General features: G+C 40.8%; 1 protein-coding gene across 2 annotated transcripts in view; it reads right to left on the bottom strand.

The window, feature by feature from the left end:
- galnt14 (UDP-N-acetyl-alpha-D-galactosamine:polypeptide N-acetylgalactosaminyltransferase 14 (GalNAc-T14)) overlaps positions 1–14,341 on the bottom strand; it is a 200,818-nt gene that overhangs the window by 151,621 nt on the left and 34,856 nt on the right. The window lies entirely within an intron of this gene.

The raw sequence follows: 14,341 nt of genomic DNA, 5'->3' as shown, positions 1-14,341 counted from the left end.
CATTCTCTGGACATGTATACAGCGCATTAGGAATATCCGTCTCAATCGGGGGGGTCTACCTCATGCTTATGGTCAGCTTTGTGCGTTTCTACAGTTGAAGTACACACACCAACCAGCCGACAAACACAGCTACTTTTAAACATTATGAAGACTTGGATATCAACAGGTTTTGGGATATGCGCACACATCGCTCTGCCGACCTTTTCAAGAAGCTGGTTGAAGGAATGAAAGAGGGACGCTGTGTTCACGCGGTCCAACAAGTCCGCCGCCGCTGGTAAACTTAGAATAAACCCTTTTTTGCACGGCTACATGTAAACGGGAATATTAGTAGAATATTCACTTTCATTAGCAGTGTAAACAGCTTAGTCGGAATATCGTCTTTTTCGGAATAAGGGCAAAAAACGGAATATTATGTGCATGTAATCCTAGTCACTGACTAAACTAAAACAAATAGATATATAAAAAGAACAAGAAGGAGAGAGTAGAGAATAGGTAGAATAAACAAACATCTGTGTGTGTCTCTCATACGTCTACTGTATATAGAGGTAATCATTTGTATAACACTTATCTGCACAATAAGACAATATGTTGCTATCTTTTTGTCAATAAATCTAATTGTCCAGCTGTTGTGGATCCAATTGATCAGTCTGTCAGCCTTCCAATAAATCAATCATGCACAGTACCGTATCAATTAATCAGAGTCCCTTTAATGCACGTTGGCATTATTTCAGAGAGTTAAGCTGGGTTAAAACCAGAGGAAACATCTCAGAGCAGAGAGTATGTTTCAGCTTTTGTTGACTGACATTTGTAGTGTGTGAGTTTGTGTGTGTGTGTGTGTGTGTGTGTGTGTGTGTGTGTGTGTGTGTGTGTGTGTGTGTGTGTGTGTGTGGGGTCCTGACAGCTTTGTGGGGCCAAAATGCTGGTCCCCACAAGTTTAAAGGGCTGTTTGAGGGTTAAGACTTGGTTTTAGGATTAGGGATAGAATTAGGTTATGGTTAGGGTGAGGGTAAGGGTTAAGGTTAGGCATTTAGTTGTGATGGTTAAGGTTAGGCTAAAGGGCTAGGGAATGCATTATGTCAATGAAGGGTCCCCACAAAGATAGTGCCACAAACCTGTGTGTGTGTTTGTGTGGTGTGTGTGTGTGTGTGTGTGTGTGTGTGTGTGTGTGTGTGTGTGTGTGTGTGCGCATGTCTTTTTAAAATCATCTGGAGAGCTTTTAGAGGTCATTTTACTAAAAGAAGATTCAGAGTTGTTTTTTTTACTTGCTGCTCGTTTGGTATTTAACAAGATGAATGTTGGACTTCAGCCTTTTATTGTATTTGTTCTCTCCTTGTTTTGTGGCTAAAAGCTGCTTTTGCTGTACTGATCTGTGCTGGACGCTTGACGTTGGTGTGTGCTTTAAAGGCCTGATTCTTTATTTTCTGATCATATAAATGTCACCAAAAATCACATATATAAAACTGCAGAAGAGTATCATTATTCAGATTACATAGGTCTAATTTCATCCTGTGTTGACAGACATTAAAAGGTGTAAACAAATCCCCTAACAACATCTGAAAATGTGTATAACTCAATAATCAGTTCAATCAATCGGTTCCAATCCCATGTCTTGAATTTTGCTGCTTTTATTTGGATTACAAATTATGTTTGTGTCTTTTGTTGCACCGCTGCTCCTACTATAGGCTTGTGTTGGGGGTTGCTGAAGTTACCCAGTCAATACATGAATCATGCAGTCAGTCAATGAATCACTCAGTTATCAGTCTTCTAATAAGTAGCTGGCGTGCTTGGTGATTATGCAACAGTCTGATAGTGTAGTCCTGTGTAGAATCATCCAAATCAAGTACTCAGTTGTAGCGTATCCATTAGAAACGACATGTAGTTTAACATACTGCTGAGCATTTTTCAAAACCTAAGTTGTTTTCACACCTGTGATCTGGCTCATTTGGGCCCAAACCAAATAAAAAAGAATGTACGTGGTGGTCTGTTTTAAGTTTATTCTCATGGATCAATGTTTAGGAAATCACTGCCTCAAAATGTCCTGCAATCAGCATATGGATTCAGCAGTAGTTTAGCTTAGGCACCAGCCTAAACAAAGCCCAACCAAATGGGCAAACAATCCAGAGTCAGTTTAAAACCCTAACATAGATAGATTTTAGATTCATGTTTTACATTCAAGACAACCACTTGTTTGAGCTATTTCTGTTAGTATATATATATATATATATATATATATATATATATATATATATATATATATATAAAAAACATATGCCGAGACTTTAAACATGTGGGAAATACAGAAGGTAATCCATCTTACCTTTAGCTTTTTGTCACTTAGTGCTAATGACATGTGAGAATTAATAACTGTCTGCTGAACTGCATTCATGGTTAGTATAGTTAAAAAAGTTATACTTTTTCATTTATTTAATTTTGAATTAACATAACATTAGGTAAGAAAAAACATAAAAGAAGAAAGAAAGAAACCAGATTTGGACTTGAGCAAGAACATGATATCGGTGTCATCATGTAGTCCCTCTGATGAAGTCAATGATTTCTCACAGAGATCAACAGCAGTGGTTTTATTTTTGGAGTACTTTGTGATGAATTAGTTTGAGATCAGATTGGTGGCATACTGTAGATTAGACACAGTGCAAATGTCAGATAGTCTTGAGAATCAGATTAAACTAATGTCAACAAGTTAAACAAATGTTGTAATGTATGTACTGTAGATTAGACACAGTGCAAATGTCAGATAGTCTTGACAATCAGATTAAACTGTCAACAAGTTAAACAAATGTAATGCATGTACCACACAATAACATTGTGAGTGCAATGAAAAATCAATAAAGTCATGTGTCACATTGTGGGAGGATATAACTAGGACACATTAACTTCACGTTTACGTCAGAGCATCTAACACTACACACCATGTGCATCATTTCTTGCTTAACTGTTGCTTTTCTTTCTTTTTTTGTTTAAATTTTCTTTATCTTCTTTTACCATTTCTTCATACAGTGTTACATTCTTTTTCTTTTGATCTCAAGAGAATAGTTTTACCCTCTCTGTCTCCTTCCTTCCTTCTTTATCGTCCTTCCTTTTGCATTTCTTTCAGTCTTGATATCTGAGAAGTGGCTATTTGAGCTCTTTCCTTCCTCCTGTCCAGCCCTTGGTGTGTTTGGGACCCAGCCTATACTGGATGTACTTCCTATGATAATGTCAGTGAGTGTCCCATGTGAATTGTGATATCATAGAACATTGCCTGGAATGATACATTATATATTTATATATATGCTATATATACAAAAATAAGTATTTGAACACCCTGCTATTTTGCAAGTTCTCCCACTTGGAAGTCATGGAAGAGTCTGAAATCGCCATCGTAGGTGCATGTCCACTGTGAGGGACATAATCTAAAAAAAGAAATCCAGAAATCACAATATATGATTTTTTAACTATGTATTTGTATGATACAGCTGCAAATAAGTATTTGAGCACCTGTCTATCAGCTAGAATTCTGACCCTCAAAGACTTGTTAGTCTGCCTTTAAAATGTCCACCTCCACTCCATTTATTATCCTAAATTAGATGCACCTGTTTGAGGTAGTTAGCTGCATAAAGACACCTGTCCACCCCATACAATCAGTAAGAATCCAACTACTAACATGGCCAAGACCAAAGAGCTGTCCAAAGACACTAGAGACAAAATTGTACACCTCCACAAGGCTGGAAAGGGCTACGGGGAAATTGCCAAGCAGCTTGGTGAAAAAAGGTCCACTGTTGGAGCAATCATTAGAAAATGGAAGAAGCTAAACATGACTGTCAATCTCCCTCGGACTGGGGATCCATGCAAGATCTCACCTCGTGGGGTCTCAATGATCCTAAGAAAGGTGAGAAATCAGCCCAGAACTACACGGGAGGAGCTGGTCAATGACCTGAAAAGAGCTGGGACCACCGTTTCCAAGGTTACTGTTGGTAATACACTAACACGTCATGGTTTGAAATCATGCATGGCATGTGCTTAAACCAGCACATGTCAAGGCCCGTCTTAAGTTTGCCAATGACCATTTGGATGATCCAGAGGAGTCATGGGAGAAAGTCATGTGGTCAGATGAGACCAAAATAGAACTTTTTGGTCATAATTCCACTAACCGTGTTTGGAGGAAGAAGAATGATGAGTACCATCCCAAGAACACCATCCCTACTGTGACGCATGGGGGTGGTAGCATCATGCTTTGGGGGTGTTTTTCTGATCATGGGACAGGGCGACTGGGTTCTGGCGTGGCCTAGCCAGTCTCCAGACTTAAACCCAATAGAGAATCTTTTGAGGGAGCTCAAACTCCGTGTTTCTCAGCGACAGCCCAGAAACCTGACTGATCTAGAGAAGATCTGTGTGGAGGAGTGGGCCAAAATCCCTCCTGCAGTGTGTGCAAACCTGGTGAAAAACTACAGGAAAAGTTTGACCTCTGTACTTGCAAACAAAGGCTACTGTACCAAATATTAACATTGATTTTCTCAGGTGTTCAAATTCTTATTTGCAGCTGTATCATACAATAGTTAGAAAATCATACATTGTGATTTCTGGATTTTTTTTTTTTAGATTATGTCTCTCACAGTGGACATGCACCTACGATGACGATTTCAGACTCTTCCATGATTTCCAAGTGGGAGAACTTGCAAAATAGCAGGGTGTTCAAATACTTATTTTCCTCACTGTATATATAAACCCATCACACCCAGAGGTTGTTTTATGACAATGCCACGCAGATGCAGACAGGCCGCTCGCCCCCGTTCGCAGACGTAGAAGGCCTCGCAGGTCCCCTGCTGCTTGCAGACATACGACAGTTTGTCCGACGCAGACGCTAAGTAATCTCTATAAACATGTAGCCCAAGCATCAAAATGACTGTTTACTGCATTTTCAAATAACCATGACTCATATAAGGATGTACCTTGTTATGTAGTCTCGCTTTGCCAGACCTTCATCTACAGCGCTGCGGAGGAGGGTCTGGTTTTCACTGATGACAAATAATGAGCACACGTGGATGTTGGGAATGTTGTGAAAAGTAGTTTCTTGCTATTGAAATGTTTTTGCAGCCCGCTCACTCAGATGTCAGGGTGTCCTTGGACACATCAATACAGGAAGACTCCACTGCAGTACCACACAACAAAACCCTTAACTCTGACAAAATAAAATTGACTAAATGTTCACTGTGATGAATTTCTGAGCTCAGTCTTCATTTTCTTGCTACCGTAAATAAATGGAAATCAATATGACTGCCTGGAAGGTAGGAGATCAACCTTAAAACTTACCGGATGCTTTGGATAATAGGCTGCAATAATGTAAACAAATGCAATCTGTATAGGGCTGGGCGATACGGAGAAAATCAAATATCACAATATTTTTGACCAAATACCTCGATATCGATACCGCAACGATATTGTAGTGTTGACTATTGGTGCTTTCACAAAATATTTACACAATGAGATTTTTGATAAATAATCATCAGTAATGTGGATATAATGACTAAGTGGGTAAGGGGCAAATGATAGAACAGTCTGGTAGCTTCAGAAAAGTACATCACTTTACTGTAATGCAGCCTTTAAAACCAGGAAAAGACAACACTTATTCCATATTACGATATCCAAAATCTAAGACAATATCTAGTCTCATATCACGATACAAATATAATATGGATATATTGCCCAGCTCAAAATCTGTAGTTAATGAGCTACAGCATGCAAAAGCAGCTGTGTGGCCCTTTAATATGCTAATGAGAGGCCAAGTTCTCAGTGTGAGCCACAGTAAAAGTTAGTCATTAGTAATAAGTTTTATGTTATTCTGCAGAAATACCAACGTAGAAGTACCCCTACTTCCCTAGAAAATACAAACGCTATAAAATAAGATGTGAAAATGTTAATGTAGCACATAAATTCTGTTCAGCTCCGAGCAGCTGGTGGAAGAAAACACAAGGTGGCAACGACTTTATAAAAAAAAATAAAACTACAGCTGCACTTTGTGTCTGTCGGAGCTCTGCTGTGAGTGTCGTTTAAAAGAGAGTGTGTATCATTTATGAGACAGTACAGATGCCTGCGTGCATGCAGGAAGTGAGTGTAGTTTGTCTTTGAATGATTGAGGGAGCCTTTATATGTGTATGTATGTGTGTGTGTGTGTGTGCGCGCGCGCGGTATCTTTTAAGAGGCTGAGAAGTGCATGTGTTTTAGTTGACAGAGTGTGTTTGTGCAATGCACAAGAAGGAGAGGATGTGTCTTTGAGGGCGAGAGACATAAATAATGTGCATTATTATTCTCTCTCTCTCTCTCTTTTGCCCCATCATAAACATAACACGGGAGTTTCAGCAAAAACTCCAGAGGCCATATTTCTCCGCAACGACCACACAGACTGGCACATAGTGGAGATGAATGCACACATACAGAAACACACACACACACACACACACACACACACACACACACACACACACACACACGGCGCTGATGGCGGGTGTAAGAGAACAACATTTACGGTGGAGCAGCAGTCTGGATGGAGGGATGCGTAAAACGACCGACACTCTTCATCTTCTTCTTCTCTCGTCCTCCTCCTTCTCTCCTCATTATTCAGCCATGCGACTTGCTGATGCGACACATTGTCTAAATGGGGCCATTAGAGGGCTGCGAGTCAGACTGTGTGTGTGTGTGTGTGTGTGTGTGTGTGTGTGTTTGTGTGTGTGTGTGTTAAGTTTGTTGCTAGTTCTTCCCATGGTGGCTGTAACAAAGAAGCATTAAGAACGACAGGGATAGATAGATGAAAGGGAGTGAGAAGGAGAACAGAGGAAAGGGGAGAGAGAGAGAAAGGGGTGAAGAAGAGGAGGAAAGAGAGCAAAGGAAAGGAGGGATACAAGTAAAAAAAAATCAGATGGAGAGAAATGGAGAAAATAAAGTGAAAGAAGGCCAGAGGAGGAAATAGAGGGATGAGTGGAACGAGGAAGAAGAGTATATAAAAGGAGGAGACAGAATAAAAGATGAAGGGAGAAGATGAAAGATACAAAGAAAGAAAAATAAAAGGATGAAGACAATAGAAAAACCTTTGTGAATAGGAGAGAAGAAAGAAGTAAAGAGTCGAGAAGGTTTTAAGCGAGGGAGACAGATGGATGGAAGCAGAGAAGAAAACAGTGGGAAAGAAGTGAAAGGGTAAGGGGAGAAGGGAAGAAGAGAAGGTAGAAATGGGATAGAGAGATAATGAGGGTGTGAGAAAAAGGGGGCAATAAAGAAGGAATTGGATGGAAAGAAGGGAGGAAAGGAGAGGACAAAGTTTATAGGAGTGAAGATGGAGAGGAGCAGAAAGGAGAAGAGATGCAAGAAGAAGCGAGGAAGAGGAGGAAAAGGAAGGAAAAGAGAGGAGAAACAATCACTACGTTTACATGCAGCCAATAACCCGTTCAAAACCGGAATATTAGCAATAACCTGGTTGCGCACGGCCATGTAAACACCGGCAAAAACCCAAATATGCTCATATTCCGGTTTTTAAAAACCCGAATATGCTACCTGGGTTACCCCTATTCTAACCCGAAATTTTGGTCATGTAAACGCGTATCGGCATATCCCCATCAAAAGGAACATTGATTTGTGTTCTGCGCATGTTCTATTCGCAAGGAATCTTGGTCTTTTGAGTAGAGGAACTTCTTGTATGTGCCAGAAAACATAGCCTAGTTATAATAATAATTATATACTATAATAATATAGTTATATATATATATATATATATATATATGTCAATGCAGTAAACCTGCGCGCAGTATACCGGAAGTAAACAAGAAGTAGAGGTAAACATGGCGAGACGCAGCACAGCACCACACTTTTGGAGCGAGGAGAAAACCACTTTCTTTATTAGTGTGGTGAAAACCAGGAATATAATGTCTTTTGTTGACGGCAGAAAGTACCGGGATAGTGAGATTTATAAGAAGGTGACCGAAAAGTTATTGCGTCTTAATGTTGTCCGTACGTCCAGACGCTAACCGTGCGTCGCTGTTTACATCGGGATATTGCCAATTGATTACAAACTCCACGTATACAGGAGTAACTCTCTCTCTGCTCACGCATGTAAACGGGTTATTCCAAATGTTTCAGAAACCCGAAAAATGACCTTAACCCGACCATAACCCGAAAATTGACAGCTTGTAAACGTAGTCAATGTGAACAAAGAAAGATGAGTGTAGTGGAGACATGAGGTAAGAAACGAGACAAGAAGGGTGGGGTGTGCTTAAGCCTGTCTGAGTTTCACACACACACACACACACACACACACACACACACACACACACACACACACACACACACACACCTGCGGCCTTCTCGCTTCTCTGTAAGATTTGTTTGTGTCTCGTCTCGCTAAGAGCTCAGGAAAGGCTGCGTTCAAGGTCCTCTGGATTTTATTTACAAGACACACCGAAACACCAACACACACACACACAAACACACACACACACACAGCTTGTCTTCCTAATGCACCGTGGCATCCTCTCAATGCCTTTCACGGCCTCTTACATGAACACAGACATTCAATTAACGAACCTGAGACACGAAGCGCTGGACAAACAGAGTGTGTGTGTGTGTGTGTGTGTGTGTGTGTGTGTGTGTGTGTGTGTGTGTGTGTGTGTGTTTGTGTGTGTGTGTGTGCGTGCCAAGCCACCAGCGAACCTATTAATTCATCCAGACGAGACAGACCGATACATTTAGAATCATAATGAGAAAGCTGAGGCACACACACACACACACACACACACACACACACACACACACACACACACACACACACACACACACACACACACACACACAGGTAAAGAGAGGGAAACAGAGAGAGAGGTATGAAGGACAGAATACTGTCTATTAAAACCTACAGGTCTTGTAACAGGTAGTTTGAATCCCTCTGACCAGTTTGAAAAGTCCAAACAGACAAACACTCTCCTTCAATCAAGGCAACACAGCCAACTGCTGTTATTACTGGTAAAATTAGTGTACTAGGAGTACAAGTAGAAGTACTACACCAAAAGATAACAAGGTTAATGTTATGCAATTGATATTGATATATTCTACTGATATCACGGCTACTTGACAACAAATTTCCAGGTGTAATCGAACTAATAGTATATTGTTCATTAACTTATGCCCCTAAAGTCTTTTTCCAGACTTTTTGTCATGAAAAATGTACTTCCAGTTATTCCTAAACGTGTGTTCAAACCAGAAAAATTTAACGGAGAGACGCAAGTGGAGAAAGAGGCTATCGCTGCCTAAAAAAGGATTCTAACAAATAACTAGACGCACATGGATGTGAATTTGTCCTGCAAGTTAAGTTGAAAACATGTAAAATTTGTTTTTGTGTCGTTGAGAAAGAGGCTATCGCCGCCTAATACCAAAGTATTGTAAGAATAAAAATAAAAAGACTAACTACAGCTAATGCAGAAACAGTCCGGCATCTGCACAAACATCCAAGGCAAGACACGGGCCTAACCATCAGGGGCAATTGGGATTTAGTGCCTTGCTCCAAGGCACTTAAAGTGCTCATATTATGCTTTTTGTCTTTTTCCTTTTCCTTTATTGTGTTATATATATATCACTATATATATATATATATATATATATATATATATATATATATATATATCCCTCTGCTTCTGACTGGCTAGTAGTCATTACCTAGGTACTGTGCATGTGCGACTCCCAACAAGGGAGGGAATAGAAGTGTGATGTCTCACTCTGTAGCTAAAACAGAGAGCTCAACACACAGGGTGAAAAGAGGAGCTGCAGCAATGTGCAGTACAACAAAAATATGGTGTTTTTTTTGAAAAGTAAACCATGTAAACATATTCTGATATAAGCTCTTAATACAATTATGAACCTGAAAAGGAACATAATATGAGCACTTTAAGCTTTAGCCACTGAAATGAGTCATCTTAAATGTGGGTGTCAATGCAGACTAGTGTGCAAATGTCTCCACATGTGGTGCAGTGATTATAATTTCTATATCTGTGCCTATCTTCATGTTTTGGGTGCTGGCCGGTAGTCATGGTTTATTCTTTGCGTGTGTGCGTGTTTTAGTGTGTAACAGCCTGACAAAGAAAATCAAAGATACAGTGAGAGAACAGTGTGTAGTTTTAGAAAAAACACATTTCAAATCAAGTTTTCGATTTACTGCTACTGTTATTTCTGATAAACCATACCACTCTCTTTCGGTCTCTTAACCTTAATATGTGCCCCAGTCAGATGATGAATTACCCATTATAGCCAAGGCATAAATCATGTATGGTGTGTGTGTTCTTTATTATGCCCTGTTCATGTAACACCATATGAGCAATGACCTCTCACTCTCTCACACACTCACACTCACACACACACACACACACACACACACACACACACACACACCTCTATTATATTGTGATGTATCACCTCGGCAACAACTGTAATAAAGCGGCAAAACAAGTGATATCTCTATTATTTTAGATTTCTTCTTATGTGCTTTTTTAGAGGCAGATTAAACGCAAAGAGTTGGCAGTTATCAGTAGTATTATTACGTAGGTAAATCCTTCATCTCCTCCAATTTCAAAACGATCTGGTTCAGGTTACAGAGGTGGGGTTAGGGTCGAATGAAAAGAAGAAAAATGTCCCTCTTTTATAAGTGCTTCTTGGTTTTTCTTTTTTCTTCCTTCAGTTAATGTTGCTGCCGTTTTAAAAACGAGATTCAGATCTCAAGAGTACCTTCTACCTGAATAACGCTCAAATACAATAAAGTAAATGAAATGTAGAAATGTAAATGTAGACTAGAACAACATTGGGAAAATGGTAAATATTGTTGAGTTTTGGTCATGCAAAAGAGGCAAAAATAAGAAACCTCTGCAACAATAAGACAAACATATGAATATGGGCTTTTAAAAAAAAAAAAACAGACGAGACAAGCATCCAGATGACAGATTATGCAGGGTAGAAAATAAGAAAAAGAAAGCGCAAAAAACATTTATGAAAGAAAAAATGTCTTTTTTAAATTACTCATGGCAATACGGACCTGATTTACATATTCTTTTCTAATCCTGTTCTCTCAACTTGGCCAATTAGTTTTAGTGTCACAAAGAGGTATCAAACTTCTGTTATCTTCAGGCCACGACTAACAATCTTGTTATCCTGTGAAACTGAAAACTTTTGTCAGATCGAGACTTTAGATGTTGGGATTGACATCAGAGCGGCTCGGTGGGGGGCGTTGTCCTTTATAGCCCGGCTCATTGATGAGAAACCAAAGCGGTGGAGACGCAGTCGGAGGAAGCGATTTATCAACGCTTCTGCTTTAATCAGCACGGAACTGCACTGAGCAATTCTATTAGAGATCAAATTCAAAGTTGACTTGAACTGACAGCTTTTATATTTAGCTGCTTGGAGATTATGAGATTACTTAAACTTGATCTTGAGAAAATAGAGTATGATATATTTTGGTAATGATAATCAGTAAAAATGTATGCAGACAGCAAGTTCAAGGGTAGACATGTATAAAAACAAGTTCACTCCTCAAACCTATTGTCTGTTCCTCGTGACGTTTTTTAAAGAAAGAAACTATATTTTTGGTTTGTTTTTAGTTGTTTTACATGGACCATAATGCCGAGAGGCCAGTTGTTGTTAGCGGGCTCTGTTTTAGCATTTATACATAGACTGTTAACTGAACCCCTGCAGCCTCCTGAATTCAATTCAACTGTATCGTCATTGACACACTGTGCAGGCCATTATGCAACGAAATGTAGGACAAACTGCTCCAACAAACATTAAAAGACACATCTCAGCAACATAGACATTATTTACAGGTTCAGATGATAGGCAACGGTACTTGTGCAATGACATAGTAAAAACAGGATAAGTTAAAGCCCTTGTGCAAATAGCATGTTTAAAGTGCAATGGGGTAGTGTTAAAGTGCTTATGCAAATGACATAACATGCAAATGACATAACAGAGTGTAGTACGAGGAGGAGCGGGGGGCTAAGTAAAGTTTAGCGGGTGGCCTGGTTCAGAACGGTGACTGCTTGGGGAAAGAAACTGTTTTTGAGCCTGATAGTTTGGGCTTTGAGGCTCCCTAGAGACCCTCCCACCCCAACAGGCTGTGGTTGGGGTGGGAGGGTTCTCTACTGATGCTGAGACCCCTGTGCAGGCAATGTTTGTAGTATATGTCTTTGATGGATGAGAGGTAAGTGCCAGTGATGTGCTGGGCCGTCTTCACGAACCGATTCAGGGCTTTCTGGTCAGCTGAGGTGCAGTTGCCGCACCACACGGAGATGCAGTTGGTCAAAATGCTCTCAGTGGTGCAACGGTAGAGATTGGTCAGGGTTTTGGGAGATAGGTGCGCCTCAGCTTCCTCAGGAAGTACAGGCGTTGTTGGGCCTTCTTCACAAGGGAGTTGGTATTTCATTTCCAGGAAAGGTCCTCGCTGACATGGACTCGTAGAAATTTAGAGCTGGAAACACGCTCCACAGCGGCACCGTTGATGAGTATAGGGGAGTGGCAGGAGCTGTTGGACCTCCTGAAGTCCACAATGAGCGCCTTGGTCTTCTGGGCATTGAGGAGAAGGTTGTTGGAGGCGCACCATGATGTGAGATTTCATCCCTGTTAGGCTGTCTCGTTGTTGGGGATTTGGCGTACAACTGTGGTGTCATCCGCATGTTTCGTCTCATCGCCGGTAGGTGCAGTGATTGGCCACAGCATTGTGACTTCTGGTAGCGTTTCACTGAAAGTTGATTGTATTTTTCGGCATCCCCTGTGGTCCCCAACGTCGCGGCCAAAAAGGACCGCCGTTTTGGCTTCCACGTCTGATTTGGTGAGAATGCAGCCTTTGGGGCGTATTCTTATTCTTTCATGACTTTTGCTGTCAACGGGAAAACATACTTCTGCAAAGATTCAAACTTAGAGAAAGGTGCTATGGGTAATTGTAGGAGCTCACAGAGGAGCAAATGTCAATGCATTGTGTGGCCCAGTGCGTCAAACAAGCTGATTGGGTGATACCTGTCGAAAGGCATTAACATTATACCCAAAATCATGCTTAAGATTAAGTTAATAAAATAAAAGTAAACTATAAGATAAGCATAAAAAAGCAGCATTGTGAACATCTCTAAACTTCATCTATGAATGTTCGCTTATGTGAAGACAAAAAGGCTCAAAACCTTTCTTAAAGCTACATTGTGTAAGAATTACTCCCATCTAGCATTGAGATCATATATCGCATTCAACTCTCTCTCGCCACGCAGTATTGCAGCTACGGTAGCCTTCACGCTTCAAAAAGCGAAGGTGTACAAAAGGCCATCTATCAGCCGTCATTGTTGGAGTTCATGTGTTCTCTTAATACATCCATGAGTTCATGTCGGAGATTGGCGCGGACACCACCAGCGGGCACGCACGCCACCCAACGGAAAGGAGAGGGAAAGAAAAGGAGACTGCAGCGGTCCAGAGGATAATTAACTAGTTGGGATTTGGTGTGTGCCTCCAAAGCAGCTCCAATGTTCACTCTTTTTCCCGGTCTCTTGCTCTTGTTCTCCTGTTCCTGAAAATTGGATTTTGAATACGTGTGGTCCTCCAGGTTTCCTTCTTCAAACTTGCCGGGCCGGGAATCGACGATACCCATTAGCAGCAGCCGTGAGTCGAAAACGTGAAAGGCGGAGCAGTACAGCCTGTATGTCCCTTACCGGCTAACGTATTTCAAGATGGCGCATCATTATGGAGCGTCTACCCCAGTTCATGCAAGCGCAAATGTAAAATTCCAAGCCAATAGGAATACTTGAAATTGATGGTGGTGGTCAATATTCATGAAAAAGGACAGTTTGGGAAGGGCAATACACTTTGATAGCAAAATAAAAACATCCACAGCGGACCTTTAAGTGGCACGAGTCCGAACCAAAGACCTACAGAGCCCAACCAGATGAACCTGGTACATGACTGGAAACAAAATGATATAAAACAGCTTTTGGATCCAGGTGATTTTCTCTGCAACTACTCAACTGAACACAATAGAACAAAACTAAATTGCTCCTGTGCTTGAACTCATCATTGGTTGTCTGAGATTTAAAAACAAAGCTGTGATTACCTCAAGAACACTGAATAAACTTTTCTTATTTTTCGTTCCTCCTCTTCCCTCCATCCTCATTTCCAGTCCTTACGTCCTTCCTCATCTGCCCCCCCTTTCCCCCCTACTCCTCGGCTATCCCCTCATTTATTTTGACCTCCTCAATTCCCCTTCCTCCTGTGTGAAGTGGTTGGTGTTTGTTTGAAGTCAGGGCTTATTGAGCTCAGGTCTGGAGAGAGCGCTGCTACATCAATACTA

This window comes from Perca flavescens, chromosome 18, assembly GCF_004354835.1.
Source record: "Perca flavescens isolate YP-PL-M2 chromosome 18, PFLA_1.0, whole genome shotgun sequence".
Taxonomy (NCBI): Eukaryota; Metazoa; Chordata; class Actinopteri; order Perciformes; family Percidae; genus Perca; species Perca flavescens.
This window is presented reverse-complemented; position numbering and strand designations above follow the sequence as displayed.